At 45.8% G+C, this 23,188-nt stretch overlaps 1 protein-coding gene across 2 annotated transcripts in view; it reads left to right on the top strand.

The window, feature by feature from the left end:
- Positions 1 to 452: 452 nt before the first annotated feature.
- Positions 453 to 23,188, top strand: part of PLS3 (plastin 3) — a 49,730-nt gene continuing 26,994 nt past the window's right edge. For both annotated transcript variants that reach the window (XM_062503201.1, XM_062503200.1), the window contains exon 1: positions 453 to 469. The gene's annotated coding sequence lies outside the window, so the exon portion shown is untranslated. The remainder of the gene's footprint in view (positions 470 to 23,188) is intronic.

The following is a 23,188-nucleotide window of genomic DNA, read 5'->3' on the forward strand; positions in this document are numbered from 1 at the left end:
GAGACAGGACACAATCTCGTCTGAACACAGAAGGAAGGGATGCCTGTAGAGAAGAAAGGATGCCTGCTTGGAGAAGGCAGAGGATGAAGAAGGCACAGGAGAAGAACGAGGCATGCTTGCCGGGTAGGAGTGAGGCATGCGCGGGACTGGGGATACACGCAGGGCACGGGGATGAACACATGCAGGACAAGAGCAACGAAGGTAGGGAACAGCGGGGCAAGGCACGGCAGAGCAGCCCGACGGCGGCGGCGATGAGGACGGGGCGTGCCCTAGCTGGAGGCTGAGCTCTGCCCTGCCCTGAGTGACTCGGCGGCCGCCCACTCGCAGCGCGGGGCACCGTGATGTGCGGGCGGGCGGCCCAATGGGGCCGGGGCGGCGGGGCCGGGGCGCGCCGAGCGCGGGCAGCGGGCGGGGCTGGCGTGGCGGGACGGCTCGGAGCGGCGCGGCACGGCACGGAACGGAACGGGCGGTGAGTGTTCCCGGGGCTCCTCCGGCGCGGCTACAACTCGCCGAAAGTTGCGGGCGCTCGCCTCGCCGCTGGACCTGCGCCAGCTCGTGCGGAGCATCCCGCCCGCGGCGGCGGCGCTGGCAGCGGCGGGGCACCGAGCGGCCCCGGGGACTCCGCCGGGCCCGGCCCGGCCCTCGCTGCCGGACCAGGCGCGTCCCCGGCGGGTCCCGGGGCAATGTGGCGGCGGGGCGGGCGCGGAGCCGGGGCGGGAGCGGAGCCCGGAGCGCGTCGGTGCGGGCGGGACGCGGGGACGTGTCCTCGGGGCGCGCTCCTGCCGCCGATCCCTGCTCCCCGCGGCGATGAAAAGGCACTTGTCTGAATCATCCCCCTGGAAAACTTCACCCCCGGGCTGAGCCGGGCGGGCCCGGCCCACGGGATGCGCTGCCCGCTGCCGGGGCTCGGCGCTGGGATGGAGCCCGGGCTGCGGCAGACTCGGGGCTTTGTGCGAGTTGGTAGGAGCAGAACCCGGCCGAGAGGCGGGGAGGTGCCGCTTCCCGCTGCGGGTTCCCGCAGAGCTGCAGTGAAGAGGGGTTCGGTTTGTATTTCGCTTTTATCTTTTGTGCAGGGCAGTATCCCTAAAGCAGAGTGTGAGGAGATGGGAACGACTTCTCATCTGATTGAAGCGGGGTGAAATAAAGTGAAGTCGTGGGACAGCTGTGTGGGTTTATTTTTATACATCTCTAATTTGGACTGGGAGAGGAAGTGTCACCCTACTCCCCCTAACAATGGCTTCTTGTTGGGAGCCTGGGAAGTGAAAGAGAAGAGCGGGGAAATTTTCAGGACTTAAAACTTCAAACTTTCCTTTGCTGGGGCACCCTAAGGCTGGCTGGAAGTGTTGTAATGTATAACATCAAGTCCCAGTGCTCACAGAGTTAACAGCTCTCCAGGCATGACTGTGCTCCAGTTGTAAGTTTTTCTAAGTAGAAATAGTGGTGAAACGTGGATGGGAACCTACCTCCAGTAAATGCTTCCTTGGGACAGGCTGCATATGCCTGCTCAGTAGAAGCATCAGTGTCTTCAGGCAGGGCATCACTTGGACTCACTGATTTCTTTTCAGGAGAGCTGCTGGTATAGATCTGAGCAAATGCCGTTGAATCAGCCTTTGAGGTTGTTATTGCTGTTACACAATTCCATTGGAATGTGAGAGCTGGGCTTCCTGTTTTTTGGTCAATCTGTAGAAGCCACTATAAAAGATAATAGATATCTCAAGTAAATTGCTTTTGCATGACAACTTGGAGCCATTGTTCAGCCAGTAACACTTGTGACTTCTCCAGTGAGCCTGGTAACCTGAGAAGCAAAACTCCTTAATGCTGGGAGGCTTGTTCAGAGTAACTTTAAAGACAACAGCTGGAACCTGGATATAAAGAGGGAATAGTTACCGGGATCAGCATGTGCTAGTGCTGTGCATAATGATGTATAGAAATTCAATCTGTTTTGAAAAGAAATCTCGTGCAAAGAGGAGCTTTTGGTAGTTTGTGAGTGGAGAGCAGTGATTCAGGGGGATTAGTGGACACAAGGCAAGTCCCCTGAGTGCAATATTCTGCAGCTGATTCTGCCCTGGGGGTGTTTGATTGCCTTATGTAGGGTGTGTGCATACACAGAGACTTAAAAGTCCTTATCTGTTTGTTGGCATCTAAATAAATCTTAAAAAAAAAAAAAAAGAAATAATTTGTTAAATGAAACCTTTTCCAGGCGCTGTTGTTATCATAGCCTGTTGATCTTGCCAACGGTTTAACAATTTGAGGATGTTGCTTGGTTGTAACCAAGCTCCTCTGAAGGAATTTTTTGCTTGTGAAAGGTGAATTACTCATTCTTTGTCTGAGTTAAGAGATCATAATATGATTATTAAACTCAGTTACTCAGTGCTAGATATAAAGAATTGTGTTTAATCAGGGTCTTTGTTCTCTTATCAAAGTTAATTTGATGAAGTTTCCCCTCCTGTAAAATATGCAAACATCTCCCCAGATTAAGAATGCCCCTAACTCCAGAAACCCATTTACTGGTTTTGGCTAGATGAGCATTATAGTGGAAGGGGCTCTGATGACTTCATTAGGTATTTGGATACATGCAGTGGTAGCCCTTCCCCTGGGGCTCCCTTACTGACTTCTCTGCTCAGGGTTTCAATTGTTGTGAGATTAAGATGGTAAGTGAAGGAATTGCAGCCTTGTTAAATGAGTTCGTGCAGAATCCGCTCATGCGGGATCTTCTAGTAACTCTTTCCTGTGTTTACTTGGCTTTCTAGTGCAATGAATGGCTTTGAAGAAGTGGAAATACAACAGTTCTGACTTTAGGGAAGCAAAGGAGAGTGCTGCTCAGTGATTGATTGGGAGGGATGTTAGGGACAGTTAATTCAGGAGTTGTGCTTAAGCTGTGCTTAAGTGATCTGTGTGGCTTGTGAACCACTTTATCTGCACTTTTTGTGTAGTAAAACTGCAAGTGCTCCACTTGGAGCTTCAGTATGGCAGTTGCATTTTTGACAATGTATAACATAGTGCATCGGGAGAAGATAAGTACTTTTCTTTTACGTGATTGGCAGTGAGTTTAGGGAGGGTGTGCCCATCATAGGTACTGTAACCCACTTCCTTATCTAATGAGATGATGCGATCAGTAGCTCATTTCACACCTGAGGTTGTCTTGGTAGTGATATTTTAAGTAGTGGTAATTTATTTGGTGACGTGTCCCAACACACAGATAATGTTCTTGGTAATCTATTTTACACAGCATTAAATAATAGATGGTGAAACAGAAAGGGGCAGTGTTTTCAGCAGAGACAAAGACCAAATAAGTTCTGCGTTGTATCAGTATGAGGTATTTCTTGTTTGTGGTTGGGGTTTGTTAGGTTTTCTAAGTTATCATGTTTTGCATCTCTTTGCTTCATAGAACTGAGAGATGTGGATTGGAATTCTCTGGGGACTTTTGTCCCTCTTTAGATACAGGCCTGTTAGCTTGATTTTCTTGCACATGAATTGCCTGTGGCAGAGGAGGTGATGGAAAAGCAGCATCAAGCCTGCTTGTATTATTCCAGCACAGGTTTTGTACAGATCCATCAGCTCCCTGCAAAGGACAGTCCTGGCTCTCTAATGGTGTTCACAAGGGCAGCTCTTGACCTGCTGCATCGGGAGGCAATTTAACCCTGTGCAGGGATATTGTGGTACTTCTGACCACAAAGAGTGTGGGAAGCAAAGGTGGGAAAGGAAGGATGGAGATGCCAGCTGCTACAGTGTTGCTGTGCAGTTTGTAGGAGGTTGGACAGATGAAATTTATGGGGCTGCTGGTTGGTTTTTATCTGTGTACCACCAGGTAACACTAAGCAGCAAAAGAAACATGGTTTAGTTGCTGTTTTGTTCAGGCTTTGAATATTACTCTGCCTCCACATATATTAGAGCAGTAATTCAGCATAAAAAACGGATTCTCATCTCTCCAGGCCAGCTGTTTAAACATGTGACTGACAAGCTATCAACCTGCCTGGTGCAATAACATATATTAATCTTTAACTTTCTTTTAAGTTTCTTGTCAAATTTGGAATAGCCGCGACATGATATGTTAATATTTATCAACCAATTTACTGGTTTTTGCATGCTCAGCACTTTTTGGACTAAATACTAGTGTGCATTTAGTAATCTGTGTATCTTCTTGGATGCTGAGCTCATGAAATAATTAGAGTTGCTGATTACATAAAAAAACCCGAACGTGAATCCAGAAACCCCTACCAGCAGATGTGTGAAAGGTAGATACTGAATTTTAAAAGTTTATCAAATAGCCTTAATGTATACACAAAGCAAAACATTCCTGAATATCTTTTCTTTCCAAGCATGTTGCAAAACTGAGACCAGCTCTTGTAATGAGGGTGATGCAAGTTTGAATTAAACCAGTATCTGTTGGGTTACTGTAACAAATGTCACAACATCACCTATCGGTGGCTCCCAAGCCTTTTGATAGGCATCTGTTGACATCTTTGCGCATACATTCCTATTGGCACTTTGGGAGTTGGATTATTGCACAAGCAGCAGTGGTTGTGTTTGTGGTGGGTAATGTCTTGGCAGAGCTCTGCCTGCAGTACTGCTGGTAGGGGAGGGCATGAAAGGACTGTTTCCCCTGTGACCCTCCCAGAGAGTTGCTCAGACTCTTACGCAGCATCAGCTGTTCCTTCTTGCACCATTAAAGCTTTTTTCTAACCCTTCTACTCTTGCTGCTGCAGGGTAAGTAGGTGGGAGGTGTGAAAGCTTGAGGTAATTGGGTAATGGACCAACATCTGGGCCCTGGGTGCTATGGCTGGGAGAAATAATGCTCAGGGGGCATCCTGGAGGTCCTCTGAGCAGCAGCAGCTCAGCTGACAGTGACTGGGCTGTTGTAATCACTTTCAGCCTGTGTGACTGCTGGTCATGAATGAACTACTGTTGTGTCCCCTGCTCTGTACACAGGGGTTTGGGTGTGCCTGTGGGTGTACTGTCTTTCTTGGATTTAGTGAATTAAAAATAGGTATCTCTGGTGTAGTCCATGCAGGGAGTAAATATGAGGTGGGTAGTGTTTAGACACAGCAGCATTAGCTCAGCTTCAGTCTTAGTAACTGCCTGCTTTGTGCTCTTCAATGTTGAAGTTATAGGTGATGGGTCAAGCCTGTCCTGTTCTTGCTAGTGTTTCCTGCCCTGGATATTCTTCCTGCTTCTAGGTCAAGTTTCTCTGAAGTGGAGTCTTGGATAGCACCTTTCGATGTGTTGTGAGATCCACTTGGAGCACTGCAGAATGGTCTGTGAAAAGTCTTCTGTTTTGTGCAAATACTTCCCAAGTGAAGGGCTGAAGGTGTAGATTTCCTCTGCTTTACCTGGGTGGCATTGCCACGCTGTGCCATCAGCATGGGGACAGGGGATCCTGGCTGTCAGAAATCCTCCTTCCTCATCCTGCTGTGCTGCAGCCCCCAGTCCACCCCATCTAATGGCACTGGCACACCTGGGGTGGGTGTGCTGTGACACGGGGGACGTGCTGCCTGGGGAGGGTGATGGAGGCCCACTCTTTTAACTGTTCATTGAAGAGATGATTTGATTGTAGCCAAAAAATGGGAGTTATATGTTTGTGGCTGCAGAGCCCAGTTGGGGCAGCAGGTGCTGTGTTTGAGACTTCAGGTGGTTGGTGTGTTCCTGTGTGATCTTGACAGCCATGTAAAGAGCAACCTCTACCAGCTAAACAAAGAAATGTGATTATTTGATGGAGTTGAAGACAGAAGTCCCCACCTAATAGGGCTGGAGTGTGGGGTGGGAGGAGAAAACATGCACATCTGTGCTCTGCTAGTGCCTTGCAGTTTGATCTGGTGGTGGTGACGGCGTTGGAGGTGATTGAGCTCTTCCCTGTGGTGGGCACATCTGACATCAGTGCTGACCACGACTGACATCAGTGCTGACCAGCAGCTGCCCTGGCATCAGGATTGTTTGCTTGGCTGCTCTACCTTCTTCCAGCAGTTCTGTTCCCATTAAGGGTGTGGACTTCCCTGGGCAGGGTGCTGAGCTGTGGTGGCCAGCCAGTCCACTCAGTTACTGTGGCATCTACTGGTCTCCTGGGAATCTATAATATGTTGGGTTTTTTTGTTAATAGATTTAAAATGCCAAAGATGATAAGCAAGTCTTGTCTGGCCTGCTTGGAAGAATTATATATCACATGTGCTCCTCTAACAGCTAGCGTTTCCTTTCTGGGTTTGGGGTTCATGCCTGGGCTACTTAAGGCTAGTTTTGTACTGAGTTTGTGAGTGCCATGATGATGAAAAGGGGGCTTCCATGCTAGCAGAGATGGAGCTATCCGCAGTCGTTCTTTCCCTTCTGTTTGTTTTGCCAGCTGATTCCTGTTAGTTTGTCTCTACCTTTCAGCAGCTGAGCCGTGAGGGTGACCCTGCCCATGAAATGCAGCATCCTTGGCAGGTGGGCTGCTTGCCTTAGGTCCCCTTCCTTGTGTCCCCCTGTGCTGGCTGGTCTGCACTCTCCAACACCCTGTGCTGCTGGGCAATGCACACATTCCTGGGGGCAGATTAACTCCTTCCGCAATATCCAGGCTGTCCCCAAGGGCTGTGGTGGCCTGTGCACTACAAACATTTGGGAGTTAGTATGGAAGAAATAAAATAATGATTGATTTGACATGTCTGAGGATGTGGGGAGCAGGATCACTGTCTGAAATGGGAAGCTCTGGTTAGGGCTGCTGCGGATTGCTCATGTCAATCTGTATGGGCCATATGCTTCTAACAAGTCTCCCTGTCTCATTTCCTTCTCTGAAATGCTTACAGCTGTTTTTCCTGCCGCTTCAGTAGTTTTTTTGTTCCTGTAGAAAGAGTGACAGCTCACAGATGCTGCTGGGAGCCCCCACTGAATAGCTGGGAAGAGAGACTATTACTGTGATCTTCAAGAGAAGATAAAGTGTAGTGTCTCTTCGGGAGGCCTAATTACTGATGTTTGAAGTAAGCTTTTTTTGTTTTTTTCTTTTTAAACCTGACAATAGACTTAACTGTCTCATTCACTGTTTCCTCATCACATGCTGCCCTTAGTGATGTCTGTGAGAGGAGGTAGTTGATGAGGTCACTTCTGTGTAGAGCAAGGAAGGATGAAGTGAAGTTGATGATCATGTGTTGAGGTGTTCGTGCTAGGCTTATATGTTTGGGTTAAACTTCATGATGTTGCTCAGATGTTGGCTTTTTTTTCTAAAGAAGTCTGTGACCAAAGTGATAGAAGTGCTTGAGGTTCATCATTATTGGTCTTCCACTTATGCCAGTGTACCATCCCGCCCTCTCTGCATTCAGCCAGGAGAAGTATTTGCAGACTTGTGTAGTTGGGTTAATGGTCCAGCCTTGGCCAGGTGAAGAAGGAGCTGTAAAGATGCTGATGCCTATGCATGTGTTTCACAGTTTATGGATGGGTGGTAAAGGGGCAAATGAAGACAGAGAGGCTATCTGTATCTGCTTTTAAACAAATAACCTGTGCATTGCAAGGAACTGTGGCGCTAATGTGGCAAAGTAAATGGCTGTGTTGAGTTGGCTTGAATGCCAAGTTAAGATAGGATCTGTAACAAATAAAACCTAGTGGTATGTTATGTCTGAAGTCCCTGTGATCTTGGATTCATTTAGGTGCTGAGAGTACAAAAAAAAAAATCTCTGCTTTTAGTGGGTTGGTTGTCTGTTTGCCATAAGCCCTAAATAACCAAAACTTGCCTTCTTTTCCAATCCTCTGCTTTGCCTTTTTTTGTGGTCCCAACTGCACAAAACAGTGAGGTGTCCCAACAGCTGATGTACTGGTGTCTGAGATAGGAAACCTTGTATGGGATCCTGTGGTATGTCTGTGGCTGGTGACTGTTTTCCTGCCTTGTCCTCCCAAGGGTCTCAGCTGTGCAAGGAGCCATGGATTGGCTTTTCCTCCTCTGGGGTTGTACACTCCTCAGCCCATGTTATAAATTATAAACTACTGTGGGAAATAGAAAATAGAGTAATTCTGATTTGTGTTCTTTTAGAGCCCTGTTCTTTAGACCAAAATACACAGGATAAGTCTGGCCCTTCCCTCTATTCACTTTTCATAGCCTCCTTTGTTTTTAATTTATATATCTTTTTATTCTAAATTCCTCCCATCCCCAAAATAGAACAGACATCAGCCTGCAAGCAAAGATTGCCAGGCATTGGTCTTTTGGATTATAGTGGCTTTTTGGCCTGGTTGGAGACTGAGCCCCACCCTACGTAGGCTCAGATTAAAAATAGTCTTCCTTTTCATCAGTCTGAAAACTGTACACAACACATCTATGTCTTGGTTTCTGGGGTATTGGCAGCCACAGGAAGCCCTTCAGCTATAAAATGCCTCAAAAAAAAAATCAGTTTGCTGCTAATTAATCCAAAAGTGCTAAGGTGACCACTGATGGAAAGGTGTAGAGCCAGATGTCTGATTGCCAGCCATGTAGTTATCATAGATGTTGATCAGAGTTTAACTGTGCTTCTTGAAGGGCCTGAAACAACTGAAAACTCTAGTCCACAGCCTATGTATTAGGCTGCCACTTTAAGATTAATGTCTCAGCTCAGGTGCAGCAGGGATGTCCAGTGGCCAGGAGACTGCCCCACAGCCTCCAGCTCAGTCCTGTCTGTCCAGACCTGAGCTGCACACTCCTCCCTCTTTGTATAAAACAGAAAAAACATTGAGGCCAAGAGGCTGACTGGTATCTGGTGTAGTGATCTCACCCCCCCCACTGCCTCTTGGAAAACCCAAGCTTCTAAGGCAAGTCTGAGTGGTTGGCCATGGGATAGCAGAGGGAAGATCTGAGTGTCTCCTTGACCTGAGCATCTGTTCTCTGCCTCATGAACCTCAAGTGTTGACTTCTTGTGTTGTTCCATTTGTTTTCCACTGTCCTTGGCCATGCTTGGTGAGGCAGGGAGTTCTTTTACTGGGTGGTAGGAAATGCTGCTGGCAGGTTCTGGCTGCTCTGTGGGGAAGGGCAGGATGCAGCTGAGCCAGGATCTGGAAGCAGGTGGTGTTGCCTGGCAATTCCTCCAGCTTAGCCACAGCCTTTATGGTTGTTTAGGGCAGGGGTGGGGGTAAATGAGCAGGGGAGTGTGATGGGAGGAGGGCAGGGAGGCTGCCCAGTGTGTTCCATGGCTGTTAATGACTGGCGTGCTCTGGTTTACGTGACCTTGGTGATCAAAGGTCTCTCTGTAATCAGAGCAAATGCTGCCTTCTCTTCAGTTTTTGTAGACTCTGCCTTGGTCTGTTCTGTTTCTGGTAATTCTATTCTAGAGTAGACTGTAAAAAACCTTAAAAATGTGAAATATTGTATTGTCTCATAAAACCTTTGTAAACAGTCATGAAACTGTCTGTAGAAGGACACTAGAAGGATTTTATTTCTCCCAAAGCCTAGGGATGTGCTTTCAGTCTTTGTCTCAGTTTTTTACTCTGCGAGTCAAGGGGCTATTTATTAATATCTGAAATTCTTAAAGTGGAAAAACTGATTCCTACAGTTCAGTCTTTACTACAGTTTTTTTGGTTTTTTTTTTTTTTTTTTTTTTGGCTAGAGGAAATTAAATTTTTCTTGAAAATATGCTAGCCAGGCTGCTTTTAAAAAAATTGTATATACACAGGAACTTGCACAAGGCAAAGTGAGTTGCTGGCCACTGCAGGGTCAGTTCAAGACAAGGAAAAATCTGCAAAACACCAGCTTGAGGAAAAGCATAAAGGAGAAGATCTGATAATCTGGTAGATGAGAGACTGAGTAACATCAGAAATGCTGCTGGCATGTATCAATGTTTCCCATACCAGCTGCAGAATGGGGCTGTGGCTCAGAGACATCCTGTAGGTAATCCTGTCCTGGCCTATGTCCTGTTGGTGTAGCTTCTACTGGAATTTTTTGTGCTAGGACTGCTTCTCCAGCCTTGTGTCCAAATGACGGGGACTGTCTTGGTAGGGGGAAAATAGAAAAAACTGATTGCAGAGTTCTGGAGACATCCTCTTGGAATGCTACTGAAATAGTTGTCTCTTTGAGGTGGTGGAAAAAGAAGCTTTAGAAAAATCCCCTTTGTTTTTCTCTTGCTTTTTTACCCCTGAAGGTTGACACATGAAAAATATTTCTATACTAGAAAGCAAATAGGTAGGCATGTGATTCTGCATTATATCTATGTGGCTTATTTTTTGCCAATGTATTAGTGATTAAATTAGAGGCTCTCCAGAGCTGAATGCACAAGATGTTTGAAATTAAGACTGAAGACCTTGGATAACAGAAGCTTATATCCTGTCTAGATTAGATGGAAGATGATGTGCAGTGGGTTATTCCTGAAACAAGTTTGCACAGTCACCTGTGTGCAATTTCAGTGTTCTTCCTTTCCTGTTGTATTATCTGAAAACTGTAGCCAAAGTCCTGTTTTTTTTCTATGCGCTCATTCCCTCAAAGTACCTTTTTTGATCAGATTTGGGGTATTCTGATGTTTGTATTGATCTTTGTGTCAGTGATGTTGCTGGTACTGTCCCAGTCCTGGTAGCAGATGTCCATGTACCAGGACTTCTGCTCCATGGATTCTGCTCAAAATAACAGGGAAGTAGGGTTGCTGATCTGCCTCTCCCTCTCTCTCTTCTCTACTGCAAGGTAGAAGAATGTCTTACTCTGCTTTCACAAGCTATAGGACTGAACTTGTTGCCTTTGCCTCTGGCCTGCTGGGAAGATCAGGAGCTGGAGGAGGTCCTGTGGGTTTTCACAGTCTCTGTCCCTGTTTTCATGGAACATCTCAGTGCAGCCCCTCTCAGCAGGGGAAACTGCTGGGCAAGCACCAAAGTTCTCAGTCTGTCCAATACAGTGCTAACCAAGTGGAAACTTGAATTCAAGCTACCCATCCCTGTAATTGGCATTCATATTTTGTGAAGCAGTGCTTCAGCTGAAAGATCATTTCTGGGTCTGAAAGATCATAAATTCTGGGTCCTTGTTTATGCTACCATCGCAATCTTGTGCTCCTTCCTGCTAATCAGCCAGGGAGGGTTCCTGGAGTGTTGTTTGGGTTTGGAACAGGGCTGTGGTTTTGAGATTCCAGGATGCTGAGTCTTGTCCCAGGGACTGGCTTGGATGCTCTCCTGCCTTGGAGCCTCTGCAGCAAGATGTTAGTGAGCAGGCTGATATTCCAGCCCATCCCTGTTTTCCTTGGGCTAAACCAGTGTTTGCCTTCTGCTATAACTGTTGAGCAGCTGCAGTGCTGTGGTGATATATACACATATATATTCTGCTATAAATGCTGTAGTTAAACATTTCCTTGACCCAGCATACAGCGAGGTGCTTGTCTCCAGCTGCTCACAGAAATAAAGGAAGTGAGTTTTAAAACAATATTGCAATTAAGGTGTTTTTTCCTGAATTTTGCACAAAATGTTTTGCCTCCAAGAATGGATTGTGAGGACTTTATTTTAGGGAATACATAGGGTGTTGTGGGTGTATGTAAAGTTATCCTGTTTTGATTGGTATTGGGCAGGCATTCAGGGGGAGAGTTGGCCCTTGCTTTTAAGAATTGTTTCTGAGATAGCAGCATTCTGAAGGTCAGGAGAGAACAAATGGAAATATATTTACAAAAGCATTCATGTTTCTCAGTGCCGCTGGTACTAATAAGCAAGTTTCTGAATCCTCACTATGATAGAATTCACCTTCCCATAAGGAGAGAGGGGAAACCAGGCCTTTTGAAGACTGAAAATATTTTGAATTAACAGCCTTAATGTCTGAGCTAAACTTTAACCTGTTCCTTTCTGCACTATTTGTCTGAGGCTGGGACTAAGTTTTCCTTGGGGACAAGGATGGGAGGTTCCTGTGCAATCCTGCCCCTGCCCTTCTTTTGCCCATCCCTTTGTAATGTTCTAGTTGATCTGATTTCCAGCTGGGCTCTTGCCACTGCATTATATAAACCAAATGCTCAAGCAAAGGCAGCATAGTCAGACTTCTTGCAGAAAACTTGAAAAACTGACATTATTTCTGCCCATCTAAGAAGCTCTTGGTAGTTATTGTAGCTGTGCTGACAGATGGTAATGGTAGTGCCCAACCTACATTAGCTAGATCCAACACTAGCAGCAGCAACTTTTATTCCTCTCTCCCCTTCCTCCCCTTTCTCTAAGTAGTATGTACACTTTTTCTGGGTTACATAGAGTTGTTTTAGTTGGTCCCTTTGCTCCCTGTGTTCTGAAGGTCTGTATAAAAAGTTTTGAAAATCATGAAATGGAGCAAGATTCTGCTGTGTACAGTCCTTGAAACTCGCTGTTACACAAGAGCCTTTACAACCAGTACCAATCAATAATTCACTTTAGCAATTAAAGCTGTGTGCATTGGTTTGATATCAACTTGGCACTTAGCAAAGCATTGCACTTTCACATGTAACACTTATGGCTGATATTCTTGCTCAGCATTTGGACCTCTTTGGTGTAATCCAAGTTGAACCTAGTGGTGTCATTACTCCCAGCTATCTGCCTCTTCTGCCTGAGCTCCAAAGTCACTTCATGCCTTCTATCAAATACCATGCCTTGTTTGGCATTATGTAGCATCTGTGGATATTTGGTTTTTGGTATTGTTTTGTTAACTTCTAGGCTAAGGGTTTTTTTAATACTAATTCATAAAGCATTAAACTCAGCAGCAACAGCAGACTAGAGAATATAAGAGATCTGATGTCAAAGCAAAGACTGGCTTCACAGCACAGAGATCAGTCTGCTACTAGTAGCTGTTTTTTATGGTCTGGAAAATGTGAGATAGCTCACTGATTAACAGTGTAATGAGCTGTGTGGTGAAGATTGTGCTCTAGGGACCTGAAGGCTATGGGTGACAATTTACAGAGTGTATGTGAGTGGTAATCCAACTCTACCCCACCTTTCTACATATTTGAAAAGAGAGCAGTAGTTGTGGGTGCCCCTGGAATTACCCTGTGCAGAGGGTCTGTCCTACAGGAGACTTTCTGTTGGGGTCTGAGATAAAAAGAGCAGTTGGAAAGAAGCCAATAAGTGCATGAGCTAAATACCAGAAAAAGCTTCAACATCCCTTGAGATGAGATTTTGGGCTAGGTCAACAGAGATGAACTTGTAGGCCCCCTTGCACAATATGATGAGCCACGTGCCTCTGGCAGGATGTGCAGATGAGATACAAGTCCCCTTCTGGAGATCCTCCCTGGCTGGGCTGGGTGTGTGTGCTGCCCAGGCTGGTCAGTACCTGAAACCTTTCTGATAGTGGGAGCTCACCTGCAGATGTAGATGGGTCATGTGGGACTGAGGGGCCACCCAGTGGCAATCTCCCACAGCCTCCCACTGGCCAGGAGTGGGTGCAGCAACTGGTCTGCACAGTGGTCAACAGTTGGCCAAATGTCCATTTGATGGCCAGAGCAGGCTGTGACTGCAGAGGTGTAATCTCTTCATGCATACATGTGGGAGGTATTAAGCAGTTCCTGACCTCTGGTTCTGCATAATTGCCAGTCTTGCTACAGTCCAGGGACCTATTTTTCAATAATTTTCCACATATTTTTTACTGTTGTAATTTTATTTTGAAGATTGTACCTATTTTATTAGTAATCTAATACGGTGCTCCTGTGGGTAAGTCCCTGTTGGTGTTTAGCATTAGAGAGAGCTCTTATTTTCAGTTGGCTTTTTTTTAAATGGAAATGGGGTGCAGTGCTTGACTTTGGTAGCAGTATTTATGTTTTAGTATTTAGAAAGAGAGTCTTCTCAGGGGTGAAATCTGGCTTAAGTAGCTGAAAGCTTTGTAAAGGTGTTGCTGCTGCTCAGGCTGTAAAGTATTTATCACTGATAGAAAGTTAAAAGGCTTATGACAGACTTGTATGAAAATATGAACCTCTTCTAAACAAATCTGTACTCCTGTAATTTGCATTGTGCAACCATTTGCATTATGATTGTTTTTTTGGTGCTTCTTAAAACTTTCTTTTATGCCAAAAGACCTTAGTTCAAAGAACTGCATTCCTATTAAATTGCAGCTTTTCCATATTAATACAATCCATGAGGATGCAGTCCACATGAATGCTGTATACTGCTCAATTGTAGATGTGTCTAAACTGAATGTTGCCAAAAATGGATCAGAATGGTTTCCCTGTTCAGAAGTATTGTGTGAACAGTCACTTGTGTTCTGCAGTAGTGCAGTTCTAGTATAAAATACTATTTCCTTGAGTAGTGACTGAAGGTGGATAGGCACCTAGAGCATGTTCTCCAAGAGAGCAGAGGATTGCCTAAGTCATGTCAAGGAGATTGGGGTGATGGACAGAGCTGGCAGCTGAGATGAAAGATGAAATTTTTTGTGCCTCCAAGACCCTCCTATCAGACCCATTGCCACTCTTTCTCCAGTGGCCTGGTCTGTGTAGTGGCTGTGCTGGTTCTAACTGGGGCACTGTGGCCCTCTGCCCACTGCCTCATCTTCCTTGTGCTGATGTCCATTTGACCCCTCATCCAGCCAGGATGGGAGGACTGAAATGCTGAGGAGAAGGAAAGGGACTGGATGGCCTTTGGATGATGTCAGCCCTGCCTGGGTGCAGTTTTTACTGTGTTAGGGCAGTTGTTCTTCCCATGCTTCAGTAACAGCCATCAGACTTCATCTGATGCTCCTGTGATCACCAGAAGTGTTTTCTTTGGGGTGTGATTGTTGCAAGGTGCACTTTGTGATTGGTTAGGTGGAAAAAACGGCTTAAAAATATTCTCTACTCCAAGTTCCTTCCAGTGGCTTCTACTTTGGGTCAAATATTTAGCAGAAAGGATGGGAAAGTGCTTCAGAACTGGTGATGCCCTGCTCAAGTCTGCAGGACTGGCTGGAGAGATCCCAAAGGCACTGCAGACTCCTGCAGTGCTTTCAGTGCTGGCTTCTGCCCTGGGAAGTGCAGATCATCTGGCAACTGCTTTTCTAGTGGACATGCAGAAAGGGTTTCCAGGTAATGTCTTTATTTCTTTCTCCCTTAAAAAAAAACAAACAACACATCCAATCATAGACTCCCCATGGCTCATGATATCCAGAGAATAACTTGTTCACTTTTTTCCACATATCCCTTCTCCACACCCACCTTTTTTGTATTTTGAATTTAATAAAGTGGGTGACTCAGTACTAAATATAAAGCCTCCTGCTTCCGGCATCATCTGCCTGTGGCTCATTTCCTGGAGCTGACATCAGTTGAAGCCTCCCAATTTCCTTATGAAATAGCAAGACATGAATTATCCTTTGCGTGGTGATCTGGGCATACTTGTGGACTTCTTTGGTGACTGCTTGGCTCCCTGATCTAAGCTGTGAATAATTAGCTGGTTAATTGCTAAGATGAGCTCTGGTGGAGCACAGGGGAAATCGAGCAAGTCCTCAGATCTGTTTTGCACTTCAGAATCATACTTAAGTTTGCAGGCTTTTTTTAAATAAAGACCAACTTTCAGTCCCTCCTGCATATGCAAGGTTTTTATTAAATAAGCATGAGCCTGACTAATGTCTTGCTTTCTTCCAGATGACAGGATCGCTGACAGAGCAGCTCAGGAAGCTTTTAAGGGGGAAATTAGCAAAGATGGACCTGTTTTTTCTTTAAAAAGACTGATAAACTGAGGAGTTAAGGTCAAATGCTTGCTCCTCAGTTGTCACATTTTTCCATTGCTGTTTACATTGATGGGATATACACTGTCATTGATTGGCACTGGGGGAGAAAGTAAAAAGTGCATAAACCCTCAATTCGTATCAAAAAGCACAGGTGAGAGCCTTTCTATCTGTTCATAATTTCATTAAAATCCTTACATTTAAAAGAGAATGTGGACAGAACGGGAGGAGGAGAACATCTTGTACATGGTAAATGGTCACTGATGTCAGTCCAAATTGGGGTGGTGGCTGGCCACTCAGCTTTGCTCTCTAAAGCCCTGGGTCACAGAGCATGGTGTTTTCTCTCTGGTGAAGTAGACTATTTAAGTTACCTGTTTTTATCTGTCAGTTAGGTATTCTTTTGAACTTCTCCCCCTTCTCTCTCTCTTTCATTTTTTAATTTAATTTTATTCTTTTGTAAGGAGAAGGAATGTTCCTAAAAACACTAGATTTGCAGCACCAGAACAGGCAGAGGCAGGAGACTGAGCCACTTTTGCTGAAGGCTCACCAAGGTGTGTTGATGTTCTCTTGGCTCTGGGATTTCCTGAAGATGCTGTGGCCCAGCCCTCTGGCCATGGAGGTTTCTCTAGCATGGGGATGCTTGAGTGGACCAGCATGTCTTATACCCGTGTGACTGGTTGACAGTGGAGCTGGCTGTATCCCAGCAAACAGTTATTTTAGGCAGGAGCTAGAAGTGTCAACAGCTAAAACCCATCCCAAAAATGACTGGGACAGATGTAGCATGCTGAGGAACTTGTTTATCACTGTGGATTTCATGAGTTATCTCAAACAGCTTCCAACATTAGCATGGTATCTCTTGGCATTAGTGAGGAAAACACTACTTCTGGAGTGGTCTGGAGAACCTGGTGTCCAGAATCAGATGGTTTTCCTCTTCTGGACTCTGGGGAGAGCAGTGAGGCTGCACAGCCCACTGTAGCCAAAGGCCAGCACACTGGATGAGTTCCATTCCTCCCCCAGAACTTCACCAAAGGGTCTGCTCCTGAGGGTCTGTGGTGAAAGAGAAGATGAATTGAGAATTTACCCTTTCTGTTCCCTTGTCACCTGGAAGGCAGCAGCTGCCACCCCCACAGCCATTTTTGAGTACCTTCTGGAGGGCAAGTATGTATTAGTGGCCTCCCAGTGAAACTTGGCAGCTGGAGCTGCGGAGATGTGTCCCCTTGCGCAATGATGTGCTGGAGGAATCCTGCCAGTGCTGGAAGTTCTTTGTGCATAAACCTACATCACAATGTTCCATGCAGGGGAGTGGATGTGTCACCTGAGCACCTCAGGAACCTTCTTCCCTAAAAGGCTTGTTTTAAAGCAGGAAGAAGAGGAAAATACACCAGTATACTGGCTCACTGAAAAAATTCCTATTTTGGAAGAGTGTGGGGAGTGGTGTGAGACCAGGCATGTCAAGGAAGTGTGCTGGGAGTGCCCGGGGAACTGTGTGTTCACTGCCTGCCATTGCCACACCCTGGCGTGCTGAGTCTCGGGACATGACGTGGAGATGAGTGGAGCTGGCACTGCCGAGGTGCTATTTTAGGTTTGACTGTAATTGCAGGTTGGACTGCCACGACTGGATTTCGAGTATTCACAGAGCAGAGTGCTCTTAAAGCTCTGGAAAAACTGGCTATCTCTGATCCTTTGCAAATGTAGAAGATGGATATTTCACGTGCACTGTGTGTGAATTGAGCTCCTCGTGGTGGAGCCACTAAGGGAGGACCTGCACTACCTGGTGATGGGGCAGGGATGTCCTTTCCCTCTCAGAGGGAATGATTATACCTGATGGCCCTGTGGGATGCTTTACACTTACCTGAAAAAAGGAAAGTGAGTGAGCAGATGTCTGAAGACCCATGGGTTGGCGACTCTTAGGCATCCACCTCTGCAGTGCCAGTCTGTCACCTGCAGGTGCTGCCTTTCTGTTCCAGCAACACAGAGACAAGGAGAGGAGGCTTTTCTTCCCCCCCACCCCCCCCCAAAAAAAGCAGACATTGCTTGTGCAGTGGCTCTGCCACTGATACAAAGTCACAACCTTGTTTGGGAGCTGGACTCTGGCGTGCTCTTCCCAGGACCTGTCAAGCCCCAAAGCCTCGCTATCCCTTACAGGATGAATTTATGCTGTGCAATATACTCACATGTAGGACAGAAAGTGGAGACACTGAACCTCGTGAGATGAATTTCTCATTTTTGTTGCATGTTTTCCCCTTCCCGGGCTGGATGCTGTCCCTGGATTTGGTCAGAGCAGCCAGTTGGGCTCCCTGCACCCAGAGCATGATGCGATGCTGAAGCTGGTTGCTGGTGCAAGTCAGAGCAGAGTTGAAGTTGCTTTTCCCTAAACCCTGTCTGATGTGCACTCAGCCTGGTCTTCATGGACTGCAGAAGTGTTTTTTCAATCCAGCTTATTTCCTTTCAAGTTGCAGCTGCAGTTCTGGGCATAAAACTCCCTATTTTGGTTTCCATGATGTTTACCATTCTGAGGAAGCTGGCAGGCTGTGCGTTTGGGGTTAGGTTTTCTGTTTTGTTTTGTTTTTTTGGGTATGTTTTATACCTCTTTTGAAACTTTACAGCTGGAAGCTAAATTTTCAGGTGATACCCAAGAAATGGTACCAGGCAGTGACTCACTTTCCTGGGTGATATAATTTTTAAAGACAACAAAAAAACCACACAGTGACCACAGTGACTGTAATTTTTAGAGCAGTCATGAGTTCTTCAAATTTTTTACTGATTCAAATATTGTGTTTATTAGTAAACTACATACTTTCATTTTAGCTATGGAAATGCTCAAACATTATGGACTTCATAGGAACAGAAATCTCTGAATATATCATTATAGTTTGGAAAGCTGACATAACCTTTCTGGTGATTGGTTCTGCTCCTGTGCATTTCATCAGGAACACACAGTACATGATGTTGCTGTTGCTTGTGTCTTCCTGGCTAGCAGCAGATGTCTGTCCTTGTTTCATCTAGAACAGACAAGGATTAATTGCTGAGGTAATGCAATATATTACAGCATGGGCCAGCTCTGAACTCTGAATTTAATTTAATCCATTCAGACCATTTTAATTTTTTTTTGTTTTAATTTTCATTTTTGAGGAACTATGAGGTGAAATAGCAGGCAGAATCCTCCTTCAGTTCAGACTAAGACCAAACAGGTCTGGATCCTTAGATTCTGTGAGCTTCTGGTTGTGTCAGAGACATCCATAAAATAAGTACATAAAGCGAAATACAAACTCTGTGCTGCTGTTTGACTGGACACGCTGAGAACTAGCAAGTCAAAATGCATTTTTTTAGGCTTTTAAAGAGTGAAGAGCAGTAGAGGGTTGTGTGGTTTTTTTGTTTTGTTTTGGGTTTGTGTTTTGCTTTTTATTAATTTAAAAAAAAAAAAGTTTGCTTACCTAAAAGCTCTGTATCTCACTGCTGGCCGATCCCAAGCGATCGCAGACCCAGAGCTGGCTCCTGGGGCCGGTCCTCTCGCGGTGCTCCCGGGATGCTCGGGCCGCTGTAGCGCATCCCCGGGAAGCGCCCTCCCCTCGCTGGGCGGGGAGGGAAGGAGGGAGGAATGCTGGCTGCCCAGCTCCGGGCTGGAGCCCTGGGAGACGCTGCAGCGCTCGGGCCGGGCGAGGGAGCGCTTGGCCTTGCCTGGGAGGAGGAGAGAGGAGCAGAGGTGAGGAAGGCTGAGCTGGGAAGGGCGTCCCGGGCCGGGCTGGAGTGTGAGGGCTGCGGCTGCGGGCCCGTGCCGGACGCTGCCCCGCAACGGCTCGCGCTCGTTTTGCTTTTCTTTTTCTCTGCAAGAAGTCTTGTGGTTCCTGCTGCTGTAGTAGATGGAGGGAAGCACGTGAGGGCAGGGCGAATTTCGGGTTTTGCTGTGCCTGAGTTTGGAGTTTGTGGGCGCACCTGATGCGTGCGAGCCGCGGCGCGGGCTGGCTCCGGCCGAGCCTCTCCCAGCGTTAAGTGTTCAGGCGAGGAGGGCTCAGGGTGTGTCCTCTCAGAGCCCTGGGACACGGTCCTGTTCCATCTCCGTCTGCAGCAGGCTTTTACAAAGCAGAGCTGCTTAAACTTGCATGTTAAAAGTGCTGAATATTTAAACCTCTGCCTTGCGGAAAGTGCGAGGAGCTCCGAGTGCTTTTGGGAAATGGTTGTAGGCTGCTGGCTGTGGCAGCACTGAATTTTTTGGGGTCTTTCTGCTGGAGAGGCTGGGGCTCTGAAAGCTGCCTCGCTGTTCCAGCTGGAACGGCATGAGCATTACAGGCTGGCAGGATTTAGTTTCCTTACAGAGGAGTTTATCTTGCTGTGGTTTCTGGTTGTACCTGATGCTGAAAGCCATTGTTGATGCTCTCTAAACACTTCAGTAGTGTTTACTACTAGCTTAAAGCACTTGCGTACCAATACTTTTAAGTATTGAACTGAAATGGTGAATTTTTTGTGTCTGCAAACCTGTAAAACACTTTTATGTCCAGCTTCTTCACATCCTAGTTTTGTTTGTACTGCATGTATTGCTCTGAGGTTTTGCTAAGTTATGTTTTATTAAACTGATGATATACTTGCTCTTGGCAAAAGGCTGAGAAGAGATATTTTACCCTGCATTTATTCTGCAAAGCATCTGTCTCTAAAGAATGATTTCCACAGCTGGAGGACTTTCACACCTTCCTGAAATTCAAAGTAGTGATGAACTTACACGCAGTTTAAAGTGCCTATGTCTCTTTAACCACAACATCTGTCCTGGGGGTATTGGGCACTGGCTGAGCTGCAAAACAGAGGGAGGAGGAGGCAAAGCAACTTGAAGGGACCTAAAGAGAAGTCAGTGCTCAGCTCCAGGAGTGCCTCATGCATTTTCCTAATGTTGGATGCATTTACCTGATCTTGAAACCTGCTAAATAGAGTGCATTTTGTGGAGGTTATTAATGCTTCTCCAGAATCCAAGGGTCACAAAGTTGAGCTTGCCTGATCCTGAACTGGTGTGGCAGCTGCTGTCTTTGGCTCCCTATCGCTCCTCCCCATATTAAGTTAAATTACAGAGAAGTGTGGGGAACACCCTGCAGTTAGACTAAATGTGATTTCGTTGTCACTGCAACCTCCTGGGAGGCAAAGCCAACAGCTTTCCTTTACTTCTGGCCATTTCACATTAATTTTTTTGAGCTTAATGTTTCTGATTTTGTGAAGAGTAGATGGGATCTACACCATCTATTCTACAGTAAATAAGTAGTGAGTTTACAGAGATTTTTCCTACTTCATAAGCTACTAGGACAGCTATGCAGTGACACTGATTCATTGTAGTGTAATGTTGCATTCTTGCTCTGAAACAAATTAATTTGACTTCTTTCCCTTTTTCCCAAGTGCTTTCTAAACAAGATTACAGACAGCTGGGGAAGGATGGAAAATGGTTTTTCTTTTATCAGAAGCTTTTTCTAGTTAGAGATCTGTTACTGAAATTCCTGGGGTTTAAGACACTTTTGAAACATTATTTTGACACTTAGGGTACGTTTATAGTTTCTAGTGTTCTGTTTCTTATTTAAGAAAATATTAATTGACACATTTCTGTGAATGCTTTATCATCCGGGCAGCCAAAATTTCAGCCTTGGCTGTGCTCTTTCTGGACAGTTCTGTTTACCTTCAACTGATAAAACAGTTTGCAAACTGCTTGACCACAGCTGTACCTTCTAAAAGGTTGCACAGAACCCACCCTCCCAAAATTAGTAGCTGAAACTCCCTATTGTCCAGCTTGCTGGGAATCAGCACCGTCATGCCAGGTGTTTGGCTTGCAGGAGCTTGTTTGCTGGTGTTGAATAAGCAGTGACTGTACTGTGATTTAATTTATGGACCTGGTTGATTCCCCCACCTGGGCGGGGGGATGTTTAACAGACTGAGTAATGCTTCTTGCTTTATCGTGGCATGCTGGATATCAGTCCCTTTACCTGCCAAAGGCACTACCTGAAAGCAAAGCTGGGGGTACTGGGGGTGGAGAACGTTCTGGGCTGCATGGGCTTTGCAGGGCTTTATCCACCTGCTCCTGAACCAGGTGCAGGCTCAGGTCTGCAGCCCACCTTTTAAGGAACTGGCTGCTTTGGGGCTGAATATTGGGAAATCAAGAGATACATGCTTAAAGCATATTGAGGGTAACCTGCAGGTCTCAGCAAGCAAGTCCCAATCGCTTCTAGGGAAGAAAATCTTCACTGATTCAGTCTTGTGAACCTTATTCCTCCTTGCTTATGCTGGTAGGGAACCCACTGTCTTTTACACTATTGCTCTGAGAGTCCCCTCATAAAATGAGGGGTGCTGAGTTTTTAAAATGGATGGTAAGAGATGGGTCCTTTCTTGGAGACATTTATGGTTAAGGTACAGAATGAACATAAGGAAAAGCTGCTTTTTTTTTTTTTGTTGTTAGGGAACTGCGCAAGAATAAGAATTACTATCAACATAAGAATTTCCTGAGAGGCTTGCATGACTTTTCTGTGCCTGAGCCAGGAATTTAAATGAAGCCTTCTGAGTCTGTCCATTAGCTGCTACCTGACCTCAGACCCTGTCTCTTCTATCTTCTTGCACTTAAGTTTAAAATAATCTCTGAATGTTATTTGGTTTTGCAAGTTCCAGGTAGATGAGTGTTCAGCTCTTCCTTTCCTGAGACATCTTGAAAGGATCACCTGTTCCATGTTGTACTAGCTAAGTAATGAGACTATTGCTGTTCTGTTTCCACTAACATGAACAAACTATTTCAAAAGTTAGTTAAACCAATCTAGTGGGTTATGATTTCAAATGTTCTCTAACGCTGGAGTAGCTGCTCTGCTGAAACTGGAGGTGTGTCAAAATGCAACACTTGGAGTATTTGTTGAAGAAGCTTTTAAGGATTGATTCATTGGTGCCTTGAGCAGTATTTTATCTGTTTCCTACTGTGCCCTGTAGATTATAAGTATTCTATAGATATGTGTAATAGATTTTGAGCAAGGTGTGTGTGCTCTGGCTCTGAGCCTGCAGCATGATGGGGGTGTGTGAGTGCAGTTGGATCTCTTCTGTGACCATCCATCCAATCCACTTGGCCCTAGTCTTCCATGACAGGAGCCTTCAAAAACTATAAGGTCTGCAGGAAGCTTGTAGTACTTCTCCCTTCCATTTGAATCCTAAAGCAGTTCTATGTTTCTCTTCAGCCTTCTTCTGGAAGATGAGTGACCAAGCATCCATCCACTCTGCTCCAAGATTGCATCTTACCCTTTAATGTGCATCAGAGGCAGCTCTGGCTCAGAGAATGGGGGTGTGTTGGGGGAAATTTCATTGAGGGTCTGGGGAAGCTTTATTTTTTCCTTTCCATGGGCAACTGGAGTAGAAGCATTTGTGTTCTTCTGACTTGTGCTTCCCTCCAGCCTCTGGGCAATTTGGTATCACATGACCAAGCATCCTCAGCTGCTTGCTCTCTGTCTCTTTTCTCTGTCTGTGAGACAGGGATTAGTATACTTGAATCCCTGTGAATTTCTGTTCATATCCCCAGCTTTCAGTATTCTGGATGCTGCTGTGGAGGATGTGGCTCTCCTGGGCTTTTATCAAGGGGCTGATTCCTATATGATGCTGTGAGCAAGGTTGATGCTGATTTTGGGTTTTCTCTGGGTGCTTGCTACAGTTCAGTTCTGTGTAAGGGTT

The sequence above is a fragment of the Cinclus cinclus genome, chromosome 15, assembly GCF_963662255.1.
Source record: "Cinclus cinclus chromosome 15, bCinCin1.1, whole genome shotgun sequence".
Lineage (NCBI taxonomy): Eukaryota > Metazoa > Chordata > Aves > Passeriformes > Cinclidae > Cinclus > Cinclus cinclus.